This window comes from Zingiber officinale, chromosome 6A (genome assembly GCF_018446385.1).
Source record: "Zingiber officinale cultivar Zhangliang chromosome 6A, Zo_v1.1, whole genome shotgun sequence".
NCBI lineage: Eukaryota > Viridiplantae > Streptophyta > Magnoliopsida > Zingiberales > Zingiberaceae > Zingiber > Zingiber officinale.
Window position 1 is genome coordinate 47,806,454 of NC_055997.1, and position 20,168 is coordinate 47,826,621.

The window sequence follows — 20,168 nt, forward strand, 5'->3', positions numbered from 1 at the left end:
GGGACGAATCCAGGATTCGTCCCAAAACTGAAAATATTTTTAAATAAATAATATCAAACACCTAAGGCTTAAATATGGACCTAGAGACATCGGAATTTGATGGAACAAGTTTCTATGCATTCGTATCATTAAGCTGATCATAAATACATCATCATCCATAATTTTTTAATTAATATTTTTAGTGATTTAAATTTTTAACACCAAATTAGGTCAAATTAGGATTAAAATATTCCAAATATATATATATTTGGTAAAAAATATTTTTATTGATAGATTTACGATCAGGACAATGATACGAGCGCATAGAAACTTGTTTCATCAAATTTCGATGTCTCTAGGTCCGTATTTAATGTAACGACCCGCCTCATACTGACTAGGCTGCGAGGCCGGACCGTTACGTTATGCTGTGCTAAACTACCATTGCGGAAATCTGGATCTATTAAAATTTTGCTAAGCTGATTACTGTACAATCTGAACTTAACATTCTAGGTATACCTAGGAGTTGTACACATGCTAGGGAAGAGAACCTATGCTTCTTGGATGACCTGCTAGCTGTAATCAGGCATTTCAATCGATCCATGGATCGATTGGCCTGTCAGATCGATCCAGTGATCGACCCAGCTTGATACTGGCACGGAAACAACCCTCTAGATCGGTCGGCTGACTGATCCATAAGCTGTCGCTTCTATACGCAAATGGATCGATCTACCGACCGATCCAGGAGTGCACTGATCGGTCGGCAGACCGATCCAGTGACTCACTGATCGGTCAGCCCGACCGATCAGTGGCTCACTGATCGGTCGGCTAACCGATCAGTGAGCTTCGTTCTCCTCTGTTCGCATCTGGATCGGTCAGCCACCGATCAGTGAGCTTCGTTCTCCTCTGTTCGCATCTGGATCGGTCGGCTGACTGATCCATAACAGGCGCCAACTCTCTGTTCGCGCATGGATCGGTCAGCTGACCGATCCAGTGGCACAACTCGACCCTGATCGGTCTGTAGACCGATCTGGGTTCTGATTTCGCACTGAAACTACTGATTTCAGCACTATTTCGTGCCTCAATCACATGTAATATTCTAAGATGGCTAGGAAACACTCTAACAATGACAACTAACATTCTAACATCATATATTTAACATTCTAAGTATAATCTAAAGCATGGTTCGTTAGCTCATGGCGTTTAACATGCTAACACAAAGAGTAATAGAAATACTAAAGTTCATATGCTTAATTGAAATTGCTGGATCCCTAGGATCTTTATTCCATGTTCCATCCACACACATCCTCATCATTGCATTGACCTCCAGCCTCCGCTAGTCCATCTTTCCTTTACCCTTATCTGCAGTATAAGGAAAATAGAATCTGTAAGCTTAAAGCTTAGTAAGAAACCAACTACCTCACAAAACATGCATACGATGCTAATGATGCTTTGAAAACATGCTATTTAAAACATATGCTGAACATATAAAACATGGCATGACATACAATCATCCAAACATGTATAACGAACTGAACATAGAGTTATCATGCATATTCACGGGGAAAAACTAAGCTGGAGCATGATACTGAAACTGAAACTAAGCTAAAACTGATCTTAAACTATAATCACTTAATTAGTTTATGAGTTTGAAAGCTATTATCATAATAAGTGAAAATACATAATCATGTTGCTGTTTAGGCCTGACAACTATACGTGTTGTGCGCGCATCCCTAACTAGACCCGGGTTTGCAAGTCCCGAATTTAGTAGGGTTACTAGGTTGTCTGAACCTAGGGACGACTATGGGAGTCCAACCCAATGGATATTTGATCCTGTACAGTGCCACTGAAAATAAAATACTGATATAGCTGAATTTACTTATCTTGCTATTACTAGGTTATCTGAACCTAGTGCTAGGTTGTCTGAACCTAGAGGCGACTGTGGGAGCCCACCCATTGGACCGTAGTCCCATGAAAGCTGTAGTAAGGCTAACTAAGCTATTCTTCTATTGCATTTACTGAGCTATTAAAAATGCCTAAGTTGCATTTTACTGAGCTAATCATTTAATCGAACATCTAGTGTGCTTAAACTCTCCTCTCTATTAGAGAGACTACCTTTAGGCACCCAACAACATCTAAACCTTCAACTGAAGGGGGAAAGACGTGTCCGGCCCATCTAAAGGTACTCACTAAATCCCTAAATCTGCAAGGAGGGTTAAATACACCCTATATGTCGAAAAATCTGCATATAACTAAACCGATGCATAGAAAACCAAACGGAAGCTACTTATACTGCAAGTGAGGGGTTTCTTACCTCGTACGCTAATTTCCTTACAATTCTATTCGCTAGAATTTCGGTGGAGACGACTTCTCGACGATCTTCTCGCGTCTAAGCGTTCCCCTCGCGAAGGAGAGCGTCCTCGTGTCCGAGATGTCACCGGAAGGCACTCCTATGGCCCTAGGGATGAAACCCTAGGCTTGCTTGGGTGTTGGCACCGAGAGAGGGAGGAGAGGGAGAGGTGGCGTCGGTGAGGTTAGGGTGAAGGAGAAGTTGCCGAACCAACACAAAAATAAACCAAACACCACTTAAATTTTCTATTTATATTAAGTGGGTATTTTGGCCCAACTTAAACTTAAATATAAATGTTTCCCTTTCCTTTCAGCACGGCCCTGCTGGGTTCAACTGGTTACTAGCATTATCCCTAAGCCATAGGTCTCGGGTTCAATCCCCGCTTAAGCCGTTTTCATTTTCTATTTATTTTTGCTACTTCCGCTACTCTAAAAATTCCGGAAAAATATCTAAAAATTCCAGAAAAATCATACTATATTTCTAAAATAGTTTTGAGAATTTTCGGGCGTTACATTTAAGACGTCCAATTTTGTTTTGTTTCTTTTAAATAATTAAATTTTTGGGACGAATCTCTGGATTCATCCCAAACTTTGGGACAAATTCCTGGATTCGTCCCAAAATTTGGGACGAATCCAGGATTCGTCCCAAAACTAAAAATATTTTTAAATAAATAATATCAAACACCTAAGGCTTAAATATGGATCTAGATACATCGGAATTTGATGAAACAAGTTTCTATGCATCCGTATCGTTGAGCTGATCATAAATACGTCATCATCCATAATTTTTAATTAATATTTTTAGTGATTTAAATTTTTAACACCAAATTAGGTCAAATTGGGATTAAAATATTCCAAAAATATATATATTTGGTAAAAAATATTTTTTTGATAGATTTACGATCAGGACAACGATACGAACGCATATAAACTTGTTTCATTAAATTCCGATGTCTCTAGGTAGATATTTTTTAAAACATATATAGGTTGATACTAACTAAAAAGGTGTTGTGTACTGAACGGTTGTAAATTAGTGTCCGAAAGCTTAAATATGGACCTAGAGACTTCGGAATTTGATGAAACAAGTTTCTATGCATCCGTATCGTTGAGCTGATCATAAATACGTCATCATCCATAATTTTTAATTATTATTTTCAGTGATTTGAATTTTTAACACCAAATTAGGTCAAATTGAGATTAAAAAATTCCAAATATATATATTTGTTAAAAAATATTTTTATTGATAGATTTAAGATCAGGACAACGATACGAGCACATAGAAACTTGTTTCATCAAATTCCGATATCTCTAGGTCCGTATTTAAGGCGTCCAATTTTGTTTTATTTTTTTTTAATAATTAAATTTTTGGGACGAATCTCTGAATTCGTCCCAAACTTTGGGACGAATTCCTAGATTCATCCCAAAATTTGGGACGAATCCAGGATTCGTCCCAAAACTGAAAATATTTTTAAATAAATAAAATCAAACACCTAAGGCTTAAATATGGACCTAGAGACATCGGAATTTGATGAAACAAGTTTTTATACATCCGTATCATTGAGCTGATCGTAAATACATCATCATCCATAATTTTTAATTAATATTTTCAGTGATTTAAATTTTTAACAACAAATTAGGTCAAATTGGGATTAAAAAATTCCAAAAAAATATATATTTGGTAAAAAATATTTTTATTGATAGATTTACGATCAAGACAACGATACGAGCACATAGAAACTTATTTCATCAAATTTCGATGTCTCTAGATCCGTATTTAAGGCGTCCAATTTTGTTTTTTTTTTTTAATAATTAAATATTTGTGACGAATCTCTGGATTCGTCCCAAAATTTGGAATGAATCCAGAGATTCGTCCCAAAACTGAAAATATTTTTAAATAAATAATATCAAACACATAAGGCTTAAATATGGACCTAGAGAAATCGGAATTTGATGAAACAAGTTTCTATGCATCCGTATCGTTGAGCTAATCATAAATACGTCATCAACCATAATTTTTAATTTATATTTTCAGTGATTTAAATTTTTAACACCAAATTTGGTCAAATTGGGATTAAAATATTCCAAAAAAATATATATTTGGTAAAAAAATATTTTTATTGATAGATTTACGATCAGGACAACGATACGAACGCATAGAAACTTGTTTCATCAAATTCTGATGTCTCTAGATAGATATTTTTTAAAACATATATAGGTTGATACTACCTAAAAAGGTGTTGTGTACTGAACGGTTGTAAATTAGTGTCCGAAAGTTTAAATATGGACCTAGAGACCTCGAAATTTGATAAATAAGTTTCTATGCATCCGCATCGTTGAGTTGATCGTAAATACGTCATCATCCATAATTTTTAATTATTATTTTCAGTGATTTGAATTTTTGATACCAAATTAGGTCAAATTGGGATACAAAAATTCCAAAAATATATATATTTAGTAAAAAATATTTTTATTGATAGATTTACGATCAGGACAATGACACGAGTGCATAGAAACTTGTTTCATCAAATTCCGATGTCTCTAGGTCCGTATTTAAGGCATCCAATTTTGTTTTGTTTTTTCTTAAATAATTAAATTTTTGGGACGAATCTCTGGATTCGTCCCAAAATTTGGAACGAATCCAGGATTCGTCCCAAAACTGAAAATATTTTTAAATAAATAAAATCAAACACCTAAGGCTTAAATATAGACCTAGAGACATCGAAATTTGATGAAACAAGTTTTTATGCGTCCGTATCGTTGAGCTGATCGTAAATAATTCATCATCCATAATTTTTAATTAATATTTTCAGTGATTTAAATTTTTAACACAAAATTAGGTCAAATTGGGATTAAAAAATTCCAAAAATATATATATTTGGTAAAAAAATATTTTTATTGATAGATTTACGATTAGGACAACGATATGAGCACAAAGAAACTTGTTTCATCAAATTCCGATGTCTCTAGGTCCGTATTTAAGGCGTCCAAGTTTGATTTGTTTTTTTTTTAAATAATTAAATATTTGGGACGAATCCAGAGATTCATCCCAAACTTTGGTCAATTTTATTATTTTTAAATAAATAATATCAAACACCTAAGGCTTTAATATAGACCTAGAGACATCGGAATTTGATGAAACAAGTTTCTATGCGTCCGTATCATTGAGCTGATCGTAAATACATCATCATCCATAATTTTTAATTAATATTTTTAGTGATTTAAATTTTTAACACCAAATTAGGTCAAATTGGGATTAAAATATTTCAAAAATATATATATTTGGTAAAAAATATTTTTATTGATAGATTTACGATCAGGACAATGATATGAACGCATAGAAACTTGTTTCATCAAATTCCGATATCTCTAGGTAGATATTTTTTAAAACATATATAGGTTGATACTAACTAAAAAGGTGTTGTGTACTGAACGGTTGTAAATTAGTTTCCGAAAGCTTAAATATGGACCTAGAGACCTCGGAATTTGATGAATAAGTTTCTATGCATCCGTATCGTTGAGCTGATCATAAATACGTCATCATCCATAATTTTTAATTATTATTTTCAGTGATTTGAATTTTTAACACCAAATTAGGTCAAATTGAGATTAAAAAATTCCAAATATATATATTTGTTAAAAAATATTTTTATTGATAGATTTAAGATCAGGACAACGATACGAGCACATAGAAACTTGTTTCATCAAATTCCGATATCTCTAAGTCCGTATTTAAGGCGTCCAATTTTGTTTTATTTTTTTTTAATAATTAAATTTTTGGGACGAAATCCTAGATTCGTCCCAAAATTTGGGACGAATCCAGGATTCATCCCAAAACTGAAAATATTTTTAAATAAATAAAATCAAACACCTAAGGGTTAAATATAGACCTAGAGACATCAGAATTTGATGAAACAAGTTTTTATGCATCCGTATCATTGAGCTGATCGTAAATACGTAATCATCCATAATTTTTAATTAATATTTTCAGTGATTTAAATTTTTAACACCAAATTAGGTCAAATTGGGATTAAAAAATTCCAAAAATATATATATTTGGTAAAAAATATTTTTATTGATAGATTTACGATCAGGACAACGATACGAGCACATAGAAACTTGTTTCATCAAATTCCGATGTCTCTAGGTCCGTATTTAAGGCGTCCAAATTTGTTTTGTTTTTTTAAATAATTAAATATTTGGGACGAATCCAGAGATTCGTCCCAAAGTTTGGGACGAATTTCTGGATTCGTCACAAAATTTGGGACGAATCTAGGATTCGTCCCAAAACTGAAAATATTTTTAAATAAATAATATCAAACACCTAAGACTTAAATATGGACCTAGAGACATCGAAATTTGATGAAACAAGTTTCTATGCGTCCGTATCATTGAGCTGATCGTAAATACATCATCATCCATAATTTTTAATTAATATTTTCAGTGATTTAAATTTTTAACACCAAATTAGGTCAAATTGGGATTAAAATATTCCAAAAATATATATATTTGGTAAAAAATATTTTTATTGATAGATTTATGATCAGGACAACGATACGAACGCATAGAAACTTGTTTCATCAAATTCCGATGTCTCTAGGTCCGTATTTATTCCTTTTGATTTTGTTCCTTTTTTATTTAAAAAAATTTAAATTCTGGGACAAATTTCTGAATTTGTCCCAGATTTTGGGACGAATCCAGGATTTGTCCCAAAATTTGGGATGAATCCATGGATTCGTCCCAAATTTAGGGATGAAATTGGGAACAAAAAATATTTGTTCCTAATAAACACTAGATCTAGATCTCAGCCCAATTCTTTTTCCCTTCCCTTATTTCTTTCCTCTCTCTCTCCCCCATTCCCCCTTCCCAGCTACGATTTCTAGGGTTTCAGCCACATCTCCGACCGACGATGGCGTGATCTGCGATGATCGCTTGATCTCCGGCGGTGGAAGGTTTTCATTTGGTAAGCACTCTGCCCTCAGATCTCTCTCTCTCGGCGTCGCGAGGCTGCCTGCCGGCGTGGGCTGGCCGCGGGCAGGCGCTACCTGGCCATCGCTAGGCGCTGCCTGGCCGCCGCCAGGCGCGTGCATGGCTGCCGGCGCCAGGCGCGTGCTGGCCGCCGCCGCCACCCACGTGCATGGTCGGCGACGGCAGACGCTGCCTAGCCGTCGGCGCCAAGCCCTGCCTGGCCGCCGGCGCCAAGCCCTGCATGGCCTCCGGCAGGCCTTGCATGGCCTCCGGCATGGCTGCCGCCATGGACCTTCTGAAATTTAAGTTAATATTCGAAAATTACTGCCTTAATTGATAATGTTGTTTGTGCAGGTCCCATTTTGGCGTGATCTCAGTGTAGTTGAAGACAGCTGTATTTGTTGACCTCTTTTCGGTATTCTTAAGTTCATTATTATGCATTTACTAATTTGTACATAAAGTTAGCTTTAAATAATTATATTATAGTTGATTAATTGCGTTCCTTCTTTTTGATTAGCTATTGTTTTTGTTTTGTCTTCAATGATAAGATTTATCCATAGTAACTTTTAATAATGTTTAACATGAATAGTTGAATTCAGGTAAAATGCAGAATGAGTAAAGTTGGATGTATAAAAAAAATTTGCCTAATCGTCAGGGGTTAACTCCTGAGTTTATCACTGGATTGAGGCAATTTTTAAATTTTGCATCTAGTCAAGTTATGTATATGGATGGCAAGAAGATAAGGTGCGCGTATAGAAAATGTCACAATGGAAAATTTTTACCCACCGATAAAGTTGAAGAACATCTTTGTAGATTTGGTTTTACTCTGAATTATTATAATTGGACAAGTCATGGCGAACCATTCATATCTGATGAGGATTATGGACGGAATTTTCAAGCCTCTGCTAGTGGGGATCAGAGTTATTATGAACAATTCAATCCATATCAGAGGATGGTAATTGATGCAAGTTGTCAGAATTATATTCCCGAGACGCTTGGTGCAAGTTCTAGTTTTCCTCCAACAAGTGAACAAATGTTTGTCACTAATACATTGCCGTTGGAGGAGCCTGATGTACCAGGTCTGGATGAAATATATTACAAATTTCAAGAAGTATTGAGTGCTGCAAATGAACCATTATATTCCGGTTGTGACAGTCAGACTAAATTATCTCTCACATCCAGATTATTAAACATAAAGGCAGATCATAATATGTCGAAAGATTATTTTAATAATATTGTTCAAGCGTTTGACGATACATTGCCACGTGATCACAATTTGCCTCTTGATTTTTACAATATGAAAAAACTGGTGAAAGATTTAGGTCTTCCAGTTGAAAGAATTGATGTTTACAGAGATGGTTGTATGTTATATTGGGGAGATGATGCAGATGTAGAGGTTTGTAAATTCTGTAATCAAGATAGGTATAAGACAACCAGAAGGAGTCAACAACGACGTAAAGCACACAGCCAGTTGTTTTATTTACCTTTAACTCCTAGGTTACAAAGATTGTATGCATCAAAGGCAACTGCGGAACACATGACTTGGCATGCAACTCATCAAACAGAAGAGGGTTTAATGTGTCATCCATCAGATACAGATGCATGGAAAAATTTTGATAGAACATATCCAGATTTTGCAAAGGAGACTAGAAATATTAGATTATATCTCTGTGCTGATGGATTTGCTCCGTTTGGTAAATCAGGAAGAAATTATTCTTGTTGGCCAGTTATCTTAACGTCGTATAATCTTCCACCTGGGATGTGCATGAAAACACCTTATATGTTTTTAACATTGGTTGTACCAGGTCCGCAAAATCCAAAGAAGTTAATAGATATTTATATGCAACCTCTGATAGCAGAACTTAAACAACTATGGGATGAAGGTGTTCCTACATACGATGTTCATTCTAACCAGATGTTTATACTGAAGGCTGCTCTTCTTTGGACCATAAATGACTTTCCAGCTTATGGTATGCTATCAGGTTGGAGTACTGCTGGGATCTTGGGATGCCAAATATGTATGGAGAGATCAAAGTCATTCAGATTGAAACACGGAAAGAAACCAAGTTATTTTGATTGTCATAGGTAATTCTTACCAACAAATCATAAGTTCAGAAAGAATAAAGATGAATTCACTAAAAATAGGATTGAAAGAACACTTCTGTCATTGAGATTAACAGGTCAAGATATTTGGTACAGAGTGCATCACTTTCCCTCTATTATTGAACAACCATATGGTACAACATATGAATATGGGAGTACACATAAATGGACTAAACAAAGTATATTTTGGGATTTACCGTATTGGTTTAGTCATTTGATACATCATAATCTCGATGTAATACATATTGAGAAGAATGTTTTTGATAATCTGATAAATACTGTGATGGATATCACCGGAAAAACAAAAGACAATCTCAATACAAGAAAAGATATGTGACTCATATGTAAAAGACCCACTCTTGATGTCGATGAAAATAGTAGGGGACCAAAGCCAAAGACATTTTATACATTAAATAAGGATCAAAGGCGTGTCCTATGTGAATGGTTGAAATCTTTAAAATTTCCAGATGGGTATGTCTCTAATCTGTGTCGATATGAAAGAATGGAAGTTAATTGGTATGAAAAGTCATGATTGTCATATCATAATGCAAAGACTGATTCCTATTGCTTTTAAGGAACTCTTACCACAATTTGTATGGGGAGCGATTACGGAGTTAAATATTTTCCTACATGATATTTGCTCAACAGTTTTGAGACGTTCACACATGGAGAAGTTAGAGAGAGATATTCCAATCATTTTGTGCAATTTGAAAAGGATATTTCCACCCTCTTTTTTTGACTCCATGGAGCATCTTTTGGTTCACTTGCCATATGAGGCCAAAGTTGGAGGACCCGCCCATTTTCGGTGGATGTATCCATTTGAAAGGTAGAGTGTCTTATTTGTATAATTCGACTGTTTGAATGAAAAAAAAAAAACTTCTACTCTTGGATCATTTATATATATATATATATTTAATATAATTTTATATATCTTCAACAGATTCTTATATCATTTGAAGAAAAAGGTGAAAAATAAAGCACGAGTTGAAGCCTCTATTGTTAATGCATACATTGTGGAGGAAGTCACCACTTTTGCATCATATTATTTTGAACCTCATGTTCAATGCAAAAGGCGAAGAGCGGGCAGAAATGATGAGGGTCCTATTGATCCAAATGTTATCTCATTTTCAATTTTTAACTACCTTGGTCGACCAAGTGGACCATGTAAACAAAGATACTTAACTGGTAAAGAATGGCGGGCAGCCCAAACATATATTTTACTAAATTGTCCAGAAGTATCATCATATTACGAGTAAGTATATATTTTTATTTTTATTTTTATTTTTTTATTTTTTCAATTGTTTGTGTAATAATATGTTTTTTTGAGTAGGATATTTACCAACTTATATTCTGAATTATCGACACAAGAGTTCGATCGATTTTGTGAAGAAGAATTTGCTGCATGGTTTAAATCATATGTAAGTAAAAAATTTATATTTTGTTGATACATATGCATACTTTTAACAATTTGTGTTTTGACCTTAGGTTCAAGCTAATCAAGCTCACCTTGAGCAAGAATGGCTAATCCATCTGTCATGGGGTCCAAATTCATGCGTACGCACTTGGGCAGCATATTTCATAAATGGATATAATTTTCATACTCAAGACTATGGAATGGGCAAGAATACCATGAATAGTGGGGTGTGCGTATCGTCATCCAATGAAGGAGGTGCAAGCAATGATTTTTATGGTTTGTTGGATGAAATTATCGAAGTAGAATATCCAGGACCACAAAAGCAAGTTATATTATTTATGTGTCGCTGGTTTGACCCTGTTAGAGGGATGAAAGTGCATCCACATTATAATTTAGTTGAAATAAACCATAAGAGATTTTATAAGAGATATGAACCATTTGTGTTGGCAGAACAAGCAATTCAAGTATTCTATTCTTCATATCCGAGTTTGAAACGCGATAAGATTGATTGGTGGGCTGTCTGTAAACCTAAAGCACGAAAAAAAATTGAGGCACGTTGGGAAAACATTGCATATCAACAAGAGGAAGTTTCAAACACCTTTCAGACTGAGGAATATATTATTCCAACTTTACGAGATCCCAACGGTGTAGTAATCAACGTGGATAGAAGTGAAATTGATGATGATGAGGAGGAGGAGGAGGAGGAGGAGGAAGGAGAGGAAGAGGAAGAGGAAGAGGAAGAGGAGGAGGAGGAAGAGGAAGAGGTAGAGGAAGAGGAGGAGGAGGATGATAATGACAATGATAACTTTGATTTTTGATGATGGGTAAGTTTTGTTAGCTTATTTAAAGAAATTTCTCATATTTTATTGTATATACTGTCTCTTTTATAATTTGATTTACTTTATCGGTTAACACATTGTATTTGTTCCTATAGGTCATCAGAGGTCACATTTCATAAATTTCCCCTCTACTCTTTTCCATAATCTTTACATAATAATGGTAAGTTTTAAATTATCCTTTGTTATGTATCAGATCTGTAATTAACTTTATTAAATTATTGAAATTTCCAGCATATATTTCGATGTGGTGGACGTAGACGGCGACCACAGGACCAGACACATCCATCACCTGCCAGTGAACTTATGCCACCCCCTACTCAGGCAGACCCATCCCATGTGTCTTCTCCACCGGCATCATTTCCCCTGCCAGTGTACCTATGTCACCCCTTCATCAGCCGGGCCCATCTCATGTACCTTCTGCACCGGTTTCATATTCGCCGCCACAAGTACCTTACCCAGAGCAGTTACCTGTCCACTCAGATCCTCCTGACTCAGCAAGAAACTCATTTGCTGAGTTTAGGAATGATAGAGCTCCTTTAGTCCCCATCGGTGATTCGTAAGTACTATAAAATATTTTATTTGTTAGACCTATCTTAATTATTTAACATCATTATTTTGTAATTTAATGCAGCTTTGAAAATCTGGTACAAGTTGTTCGAGAAATAAATAGAATTGTGAACAACCATTGGGAAGGGGATTCTATGACATATTCAAGCACTCCACCGGCCACAAAACAACTTTGGTGGAGCGAGTTCAAAGTATATTTTCTTGAGTTTACTTCAATTTTACAGTTTTTATATAATAAAATAAATTTCTATTTCAGCGCTTAAATAATTGGGACCCGAATGACGAAATGGAGATACGAAGAATATTTAAAAAAGAAATGTGACGATCACATTAGACATGTATTAAGTCACGCAAAGAGTCGGGGGAAAAAAGCCAAACTTTATCACTGAAGAAAATTGGGAGAGGATCACTATATTTTGGGCAATGGAGGAAAGTAAACAAAGGAGTGACCTGAATAGAATGAATCAATCTCACAATTCTGGTGACTCAAGTGCTATATATGCGGGAGGCTCCATTAACATAGATGAGCATAGACGGAGAATGGTAATTATTTCACTCTTTCACAAATTTTTAATATATATCAAATTATTTCATTATTTGAAATAATATTTTTTTAGACCAAGGAGAGAGGGAAGGAGCCTTCTTTCATTGATACTTTCACTTGCACTTTTAAAAAAAAAGATAACACATGGAGTGGGGCGAGAGCAAAAGCAGTCAAGGTTAGATTTAATATTTATTTTACCTTAATATATGATTTAAATTTAATTAGTTACCTACCATTATTGTCTTAATATTATATGTGTTTCTATTATATCTAATTAATATCGTATGTGTTTTACAAAACAGGAAAAATATGATCAACTCGAGCTAGCCCAAACATGCACACAAGCTGGTATTGATAGTCAGGGGTCTGAGGAGTCTGTTGGTAATAATTTGAGTTTATGGTTAGAGACCAGTGGAGGACCAAAAGGGGGAAGGATATTGGGGATGAGTTCCTTGAGTAGAACCCAAAGATTAGTTGGAACTTCTTCCTCCACATCAGCACTTATGACCCAAATAAATACCTTGACTGATGAGGTTAGCCATCTGAAGGAAATAATATCGCAAAGAGACCAAGAAATGGTGCAAAGAGACATAGAACGGGCTAATTTGGAGAAAGATATTAGAGATATGCGTCGACAACAAGAATTAATAATGCAACACCTTCAGTTGAGCTCCGCTCAAAGTCAGAATCCTCCCAATGACGACGATGATGATGCCTACGATGATAACGATGATGGCGGTGATGATTTTTGATGATTTTAATAATGTATGATGAATTTTTTTTCTCATGTTTACTGCTTTACACATTAATCAATGGTTTTTTAACTTTTCAACTCTGCCATTTGTAAGTTAAGTCTGTTGTCTTCTTGCACTGTTCCACTGTCAATGTATGAGATGACTTATCTTTGATGTAGACTAATCTATATGATTCTTAGTTGTGTACCAGTAACAAAATTAAAGCATAACTAGGCAATATGAATGGAGTCTCTAATACTCTGACTTTATTTTTGTCCTGATTTGATAATGTTGTTTGTGCAGGTCTCAATTTGGTGTGATCTCAGTGTAGTTGAAGACAACTGTATTTGTTCACCTCTTGTCGGTATTCCTAAGTTCATTAATATGCATTTACTGATCTATATATAAAGTTAGCTTTAAATAATTATGTTATAGTTGTTTAATTATATAAAGTTAACTTAAAATAATTATGTTAAAGTTAGCTTTAAATAGTTGTTTAATTGTGTGCCTTCTTTTTGATAAGCTGCTCTTTCTTGTTTTGTCTTCAATGATAACGATGCATAAAAGTTCTGAATTTGATCTATGTACAGTCTCAAAACTATATAGATACATAAAAGTTCTATATTTCATCTATAATTACATCACACTATTCTAAAATTCTTTACTAGATAACGATGTATCCTCCTACCTTAATATTTTGCAAAGAGTTGTTAAAAATGTGCTAAAGTTCTTCATATGAAATTGTCAACTAATTAACACAATGAAATGAACAATTATTTTAAACATCCTTTAGTTTACATTAAATATCAACCAAAGACAAAACTATAAATTTAGCAAATTAAAATGGAAAATAAAGTTAACTAAGTGAGAAAATTTGAACCCTAATACCATACACAAGATCTCTCTCTCTTTCTCTCTATATGATGTGCCAATTATATTAGGTTGTATCATAGTTACGATACATGTACTTAGCTTCAAAATAATTCTTATAATTTTATTTACCGTTGCTATGACATGGATGATTCATATCGTTGCTAAATAGGGCTTTTATTAGAATGTTTAAGGAATTTCACATTTATGTCTTGTTTCCAATTATTCTTGTTACATGGCCATATCGTATAATTTTTACAATCTTTCTTGTTACACTTGATCTGGTTTATTTGTTTGTTGTTATGTAGGCAAAGGAGATTTGATGAGGATCAAAGATTTTGTGGCACACGAAGATGACTATATGTATTCTTAGTGTTCTTGGATGGATGATGGACTTATAAAACATTGGGTTGTTGAACTTTGAATCATATTTTCTAGTAGCTTGGATGGATGATGGATCTTGTAAACTTTGTTAGAATCTTTATATTTCTTGAATTATGAGTTGATGTGTTGAATGTTAAATTAGGATGTATTGAAATGTTAAATTAGGATGTGTTGAATGTTAAATTAGGATGTGTTGAATGCATATTATTTGTTATTTGAATTTGTTTATGTATTTATGGATTGTATTGTAGAAATAAATTGAATCTGGAAAAAATATTTGATATAGGGACGAATTTGGCAACGAAAATGATTTGTCCCAATTCTATCGTAATTTGGGATAAAATTATTTTTGTCCAAGAATCTGGGACGAATTCTGGGACGAAAATTTATCTTATGATTATCAAAATCGTGGACAAGTTTTTGTTGCCAAATTCGTTGCCAGTTTTGCAACAAATTTATTATTCGTTGCAAACTTAGGAACAAAAATGACAACAAAAAAAATTTTGTCACCGAATTTGTCCCCAAATTTGTTGCAATATTAGGGACAAACTTGGCAACAAAAAATAATTTGTCACCGAATTCGTCCCCAAATTTGTTGCAAAAATAGAGACAAATTTGCCGGAAAAATTATGTGAATTCGTCCCCAAATTCGTTCCTAAGTTTGCAACAAAAATAATTTTCGTTACAAATTTGTATACTTTTTTGCAACGAATTTGGGGACGAAAATTTTATTCGTCGCCAAATTCGTCCCCAAATTCGTTCCGAAATTTGCAACAATCCATAATTCGTTCCAAAAGTTGGCATCAACCATTTTGGGACGAAAAAATTTTCGTCCCTGATTTTGTCCCAAAAATTTTTGCAACGAATTTTTTTTTAAAATTCGTCCCCAATTTTGTCCCAGAATGCCTTTTTTTTTGTAGTGCTAGCTACGTAGCAATGAGATCCCTGTTACTCGTAACTCCAGCTACCACTACCCATGAGTGGCCGAGTATGCGGCTCTGGCTAATGACTCTCTTAACCACAAGGGAGACATGGTCGCCAACATGCATGTAATGATATGGTGCGCAGATACAACAATCATCATATATATATAACAGAAGTCAGGTATGTTATAGTAAGCCAGCATGCTCAATAAGATATGTGAATGAATAGCAATCAAAGCAAATAAATATGGTATCTAGTATCTATTAAGTATCATAAATGACAATGATAGATTATATAGATATGGTTCCGATCAGCTCAAGGATCAAGCAGGTAAGTATCAAGTTCAGGAAAATATGAGTGGAGTAAAGATAAATACAACATCTATCCGAATATCTAGCTCATGCACTAAGATCAAAGTACTAAAGAATCAAGGTAAGAAGTACTCACCTTTATCTGTCGATCGTGCTAAATAAACTCACGTCGAGACGCTTATCCCAAATCAACATCCTGCATATCACATGATGTATAGTTAAGTCAACTACATATACAACAACTAACTAAACTCAAAACCCAAACCAATTAGAGGAAACCCTAATCGAATAATCATTAATTACCCTAATTAATGATTAACTTCAATTATTCTCATTCGTTGATCAACTTAGGGTTAGCCATATTATCATCTCTAATTAAATCCAATGATTAAATCTAACCCATCATGAATCAACCATACTTAATTCATCTTAATAAGAATTGACTAGTCTCAATCCATAAGCCATCACAACTATATTGGAATAGATATTCATAATTCTTCCACAATCAAAATGCATTAGATCTATGCATAAACCATCACCCAAACTTACCCAAATCTAGAGACTTCGCTGTTGACTCAGCCGGAGAAGCTTCCTGTTGAGGATTCATAGCCAAAGCTACAATGTTGTCACTGCCCCTTCAATTCCAACCCCCAATTTACAATCAATACAACCACATCTAAGAATCAAACCATAATTCTTAATCCACAACCTTTAGCTAACAACTTACCTCTAACCATATCCGTAACTTCCTCTCTGACAAAATCCAAATGCTGTTGTGGTGCCGTCCGAGAGCTGAGGAGAGTGGCGATTGGTGACGGTCAGCTGTAATGGAAGCTAGGGCATGGTGATAGTGGCACTATATTCTCCGATGAAGCCAACCCTACCTGATCCGCTTGAGCTGGAATGGCAGAGGGGCATGGACAGAGCACCAATGACGACATCGCTGTGCTGGTTGCTTTGACAACAAGGGTGAATCGCGAGAGGGAGAGGGTGACAACTAGGGAAGATCAGAGCATAAGGAAACCTACGGCTCTCCCACGATCGGCTATGTTGCCGATCTAACCTCAAGCAAAGGCGATGACGTCTTGGGGAGGAGGGGAGAGGGCGAAGGCATGAATCGACGATCCAGCGGTGGATCGAGGAGTTAGGGCTCGGGATGGGGATGCGACAAAGTGACCACATAGCTTTTCTTCCCATCAGTGATGAGGTCATAGTAATGAGAAAGGGCGGCAGCAACTCCTCGCTTTTGGCCAGAGATGACCCGTGTAAGAGAGGACGACTCAGAGACGATGGTGGCGGATATAGAGGGGTGGAGTGCATCGATGACGATAAATTGGGGAAAGCAGGATCACGAAAGAGATGAGGAGAGGAGGAAGTGTCAATGAGATGAGGAGGAATCGGGGATTTAGGGCTTAGCCTTTTGATTTAAATACTTAAGTTAACTTAATTAAGTTCGTAACTTCTTAATCAACTCCCACTTAATTAGTTATTCCAAGCAGGCTTTCTCCAAGCCTAATAGCTCTATCTCCTTAAACGTGTCATATGGACTCATTTAAATCTAGAAAAATTTCTAAAAATTTCTGAAGAATCTAATAAGGTTATTCCTCCGATAGCACTTATTATTTAATTGCTAGATTTTACACTTCTAATTCTGATTCTGATGATGATGATTCATCTCATGTCGCCTTCAAGGTCTTATACTTTGATCTTGTTAGTCTTTTGCCCTTGTCTTTCTCCTTCTTCTTCATTTTTGGGCAGTTATCATTGATGTGCCCTTCTTCTTGACAGTTATAGCATTGAACCTTCCTTTTACTCCCAAGGTACTTTTTTGCCTGCGACTTGTTAAATTTATTAGTTTTAATAAATTTGCTAAACTTTCTTACTAATAACGATGCTTCATCTTTGTTGATTGATGCTTCAGAGTCTTGTTCATCTTTGGGCCTTCAAGGCAAGGTTGTCGTTCGACTTCTCGATTTCTATGGGATTTGCGCATCATGTTTCGTGAAGTTCAAAAGTCAAAAACAAACTTCTAGTGTACTTATCTCAAAGTCCTTAGAGATGTAGCATGCATCTACTAAGACCATTCTAAAGTTCTCAAAAAAGCATTGAGCACATACCGGATAACATCTTGGTTCGTTACCGATTCTCCTAGATTGTTGAGCTAAGTGATGAGTTCTTATATACTTATTTAGAATTGACTACCTTCTCTCCCTTGTTCATCCGGAGGTTCGAGCTAGGTTCGGAGGATGTCCCATTTTGCTAACTTGGCTTCTGAAGTACATTCATGTAGTTCTAAGAATTTCTCCTAGAGATTTTTTGTGGAGTCGTAGCTGCCGATTTGATTGACCTCCTGGGGCAGAAGAACGCTCAGCAGATGAAACTCTATTTTATCATTCACCATGAAGTAGGCTTGTTCTTTCTTTGTCCATGATTACTCTTCTTTTTCAGCTCCTTGTTGGTCCTTGGGGCTACAAAATTATATTTCATTATTAAAAGTATTTCAAAGTCTATTTTAAAAAATACCTAAATCCGGTGCTTTCATTGTGCGAAGTCTCCCTCAAACTTTGATGGATGAATGCTTGAACCGGTCATCGTCTTGTTGCTTTAGTGGTGGTTAGTCTTTCTGAAGTTGTTTGGCTCTAATACCACTTGTTGGTCCCATATGGCTGGCAAGAGGGGGTGAATTTCTTGTAAAAATAGAAATAACCACTTTTTCAATCTTTTAACTTAGTTGGATAGCACGATTAAAATAAACTAGAAATAAACTGAACAACTAAAGAAAATAAGATGACTATTTACTTGGTTATAATATAGGTGATTGTTAATCTAAGACATTGAAGAAAGCTCCACTAGAAAATACTCCTTTGCTGAAAGTGGAGTAGCCTCTTACACACTTTTAAGCTTACAAAAGACTAGAAAAATGAATACAGAAGTTGTAGTTGAGTTGTTGTTTAATTCCTAGCTTCGAGAACTTTTTTATAGCATTTAGAAAATCCTAATCGTGGCTTGAAGGTGCCTCCCAGATGGTCCAAGGCGCCTTCAACGAGATAAGTTTTTTTGCCGTAGATAAAACTTTATTTTTGACTAATGATCATTGAAGGCACCTTCAACATGCTTCAAGGTGCCTTCCATGAGGGCTTGAAGGCGCCTTCCATGAGCTTGAAGGTGACTTCCTCCAGCAGCTACTAGCAGACTCCAACAGCTTCGTGTGAGTGATTTTGGCCATTTAGAATTGGATTCACCTGAACCTATCTTCTGGCCTTCTCCTTGAGCATACTTTCACTTTGACTTCCCGTCCCTCAGAAGAGCCGCACACATCCTTCTCATCCACCAGTGTACTCTTTCGTAACTTCTTGTCCCTCGAATGCACCAAGCCTGTAACGCCCGAAAATTCTCAAAGTAATTTTAGAAATATTCTATGATTTTTCTGGAATTTTAGAATATTTTTATGGAATTTTTGGAGAAGCAGAAGTAGCAAAATTAAGTAAAAACGTAAAATAACCTAAGCGGGAATTGAACCCGAGACCTAGTGAACTCTACGCCTTATAGATGACTCTAGTAACCAAGGGGCCCCAGCAGGGGTGTGCTGAAAGAAGAGGAGAACAATTATATCTAAGATGTAGTTGGGTTGGATTGATCACTTAAAATGAATAGGTAATTTAAGTGGGAGATTTTATTTTGGAACTTCTCCTCACCCTCAAACCCTCACCGCCGAACCTCTCTCTCTCCCGCACCCTCTCTTCACGCAAAGCCCAAGGAAACCTAGGGTTCCATCCCTAGGGTCATAGGAGTACCTTCCGGCGACATCTCAGATACGAGGGCGCTCCTCTCCGTGAGAAGAATGCATAGACGTAAGAAGATCGCCGAAGAGATCTCTTCTCCGGAAACCTAGCAAACGGATTGTAAGGAAAATTAGCGCAGGAGGTAAGTAACCCCTCACCTGCAGTATAAGTAGCTAATTGTATGTTTTACGTCCTTAGTTCTCTTTTAAGTTCTCAGTTTAGCCATATGCATAATTAGAGCACACCAAGTGCTCGATAAAATGCCTAGAATAGTTAAATACTACAATAAGCGTTTTAATAGCTCAGTCAAATGCCTAGATGCATTTTAAATAGCATATAAATAGCCTTGCTTTAGTGATATGGGACTACGGTCCAATGGGGTGGGCTCCCATAGTCGCCTCTAGAT

General features: G+C 35.7%; 1 long non-coding RNA gene across 1 annotated transcript; it reads right to left on the bottom strand.

Moving 5' to 3' along the window:
• Positions 1–1,280: 1,280 nt before the first annotated feature.
• LOC121993926 lies at positions 1,281–17,371 on the bottom strand. Its single transcript, XR_006115494.1, has 4 exons — positions 16,708–17,371; positions 16,530–16,615; positions 16,117–16,176; positions 1,281–1,338 (listed from the first exon to the last, which is right to left on the bottom strand). It is a non-coding gene; the product is annotated as an uncharacterized LOC121993926 (long non-coding RNA).
• Positions 17,372–20,168: the final 2,797 nt, after the last annotated feature.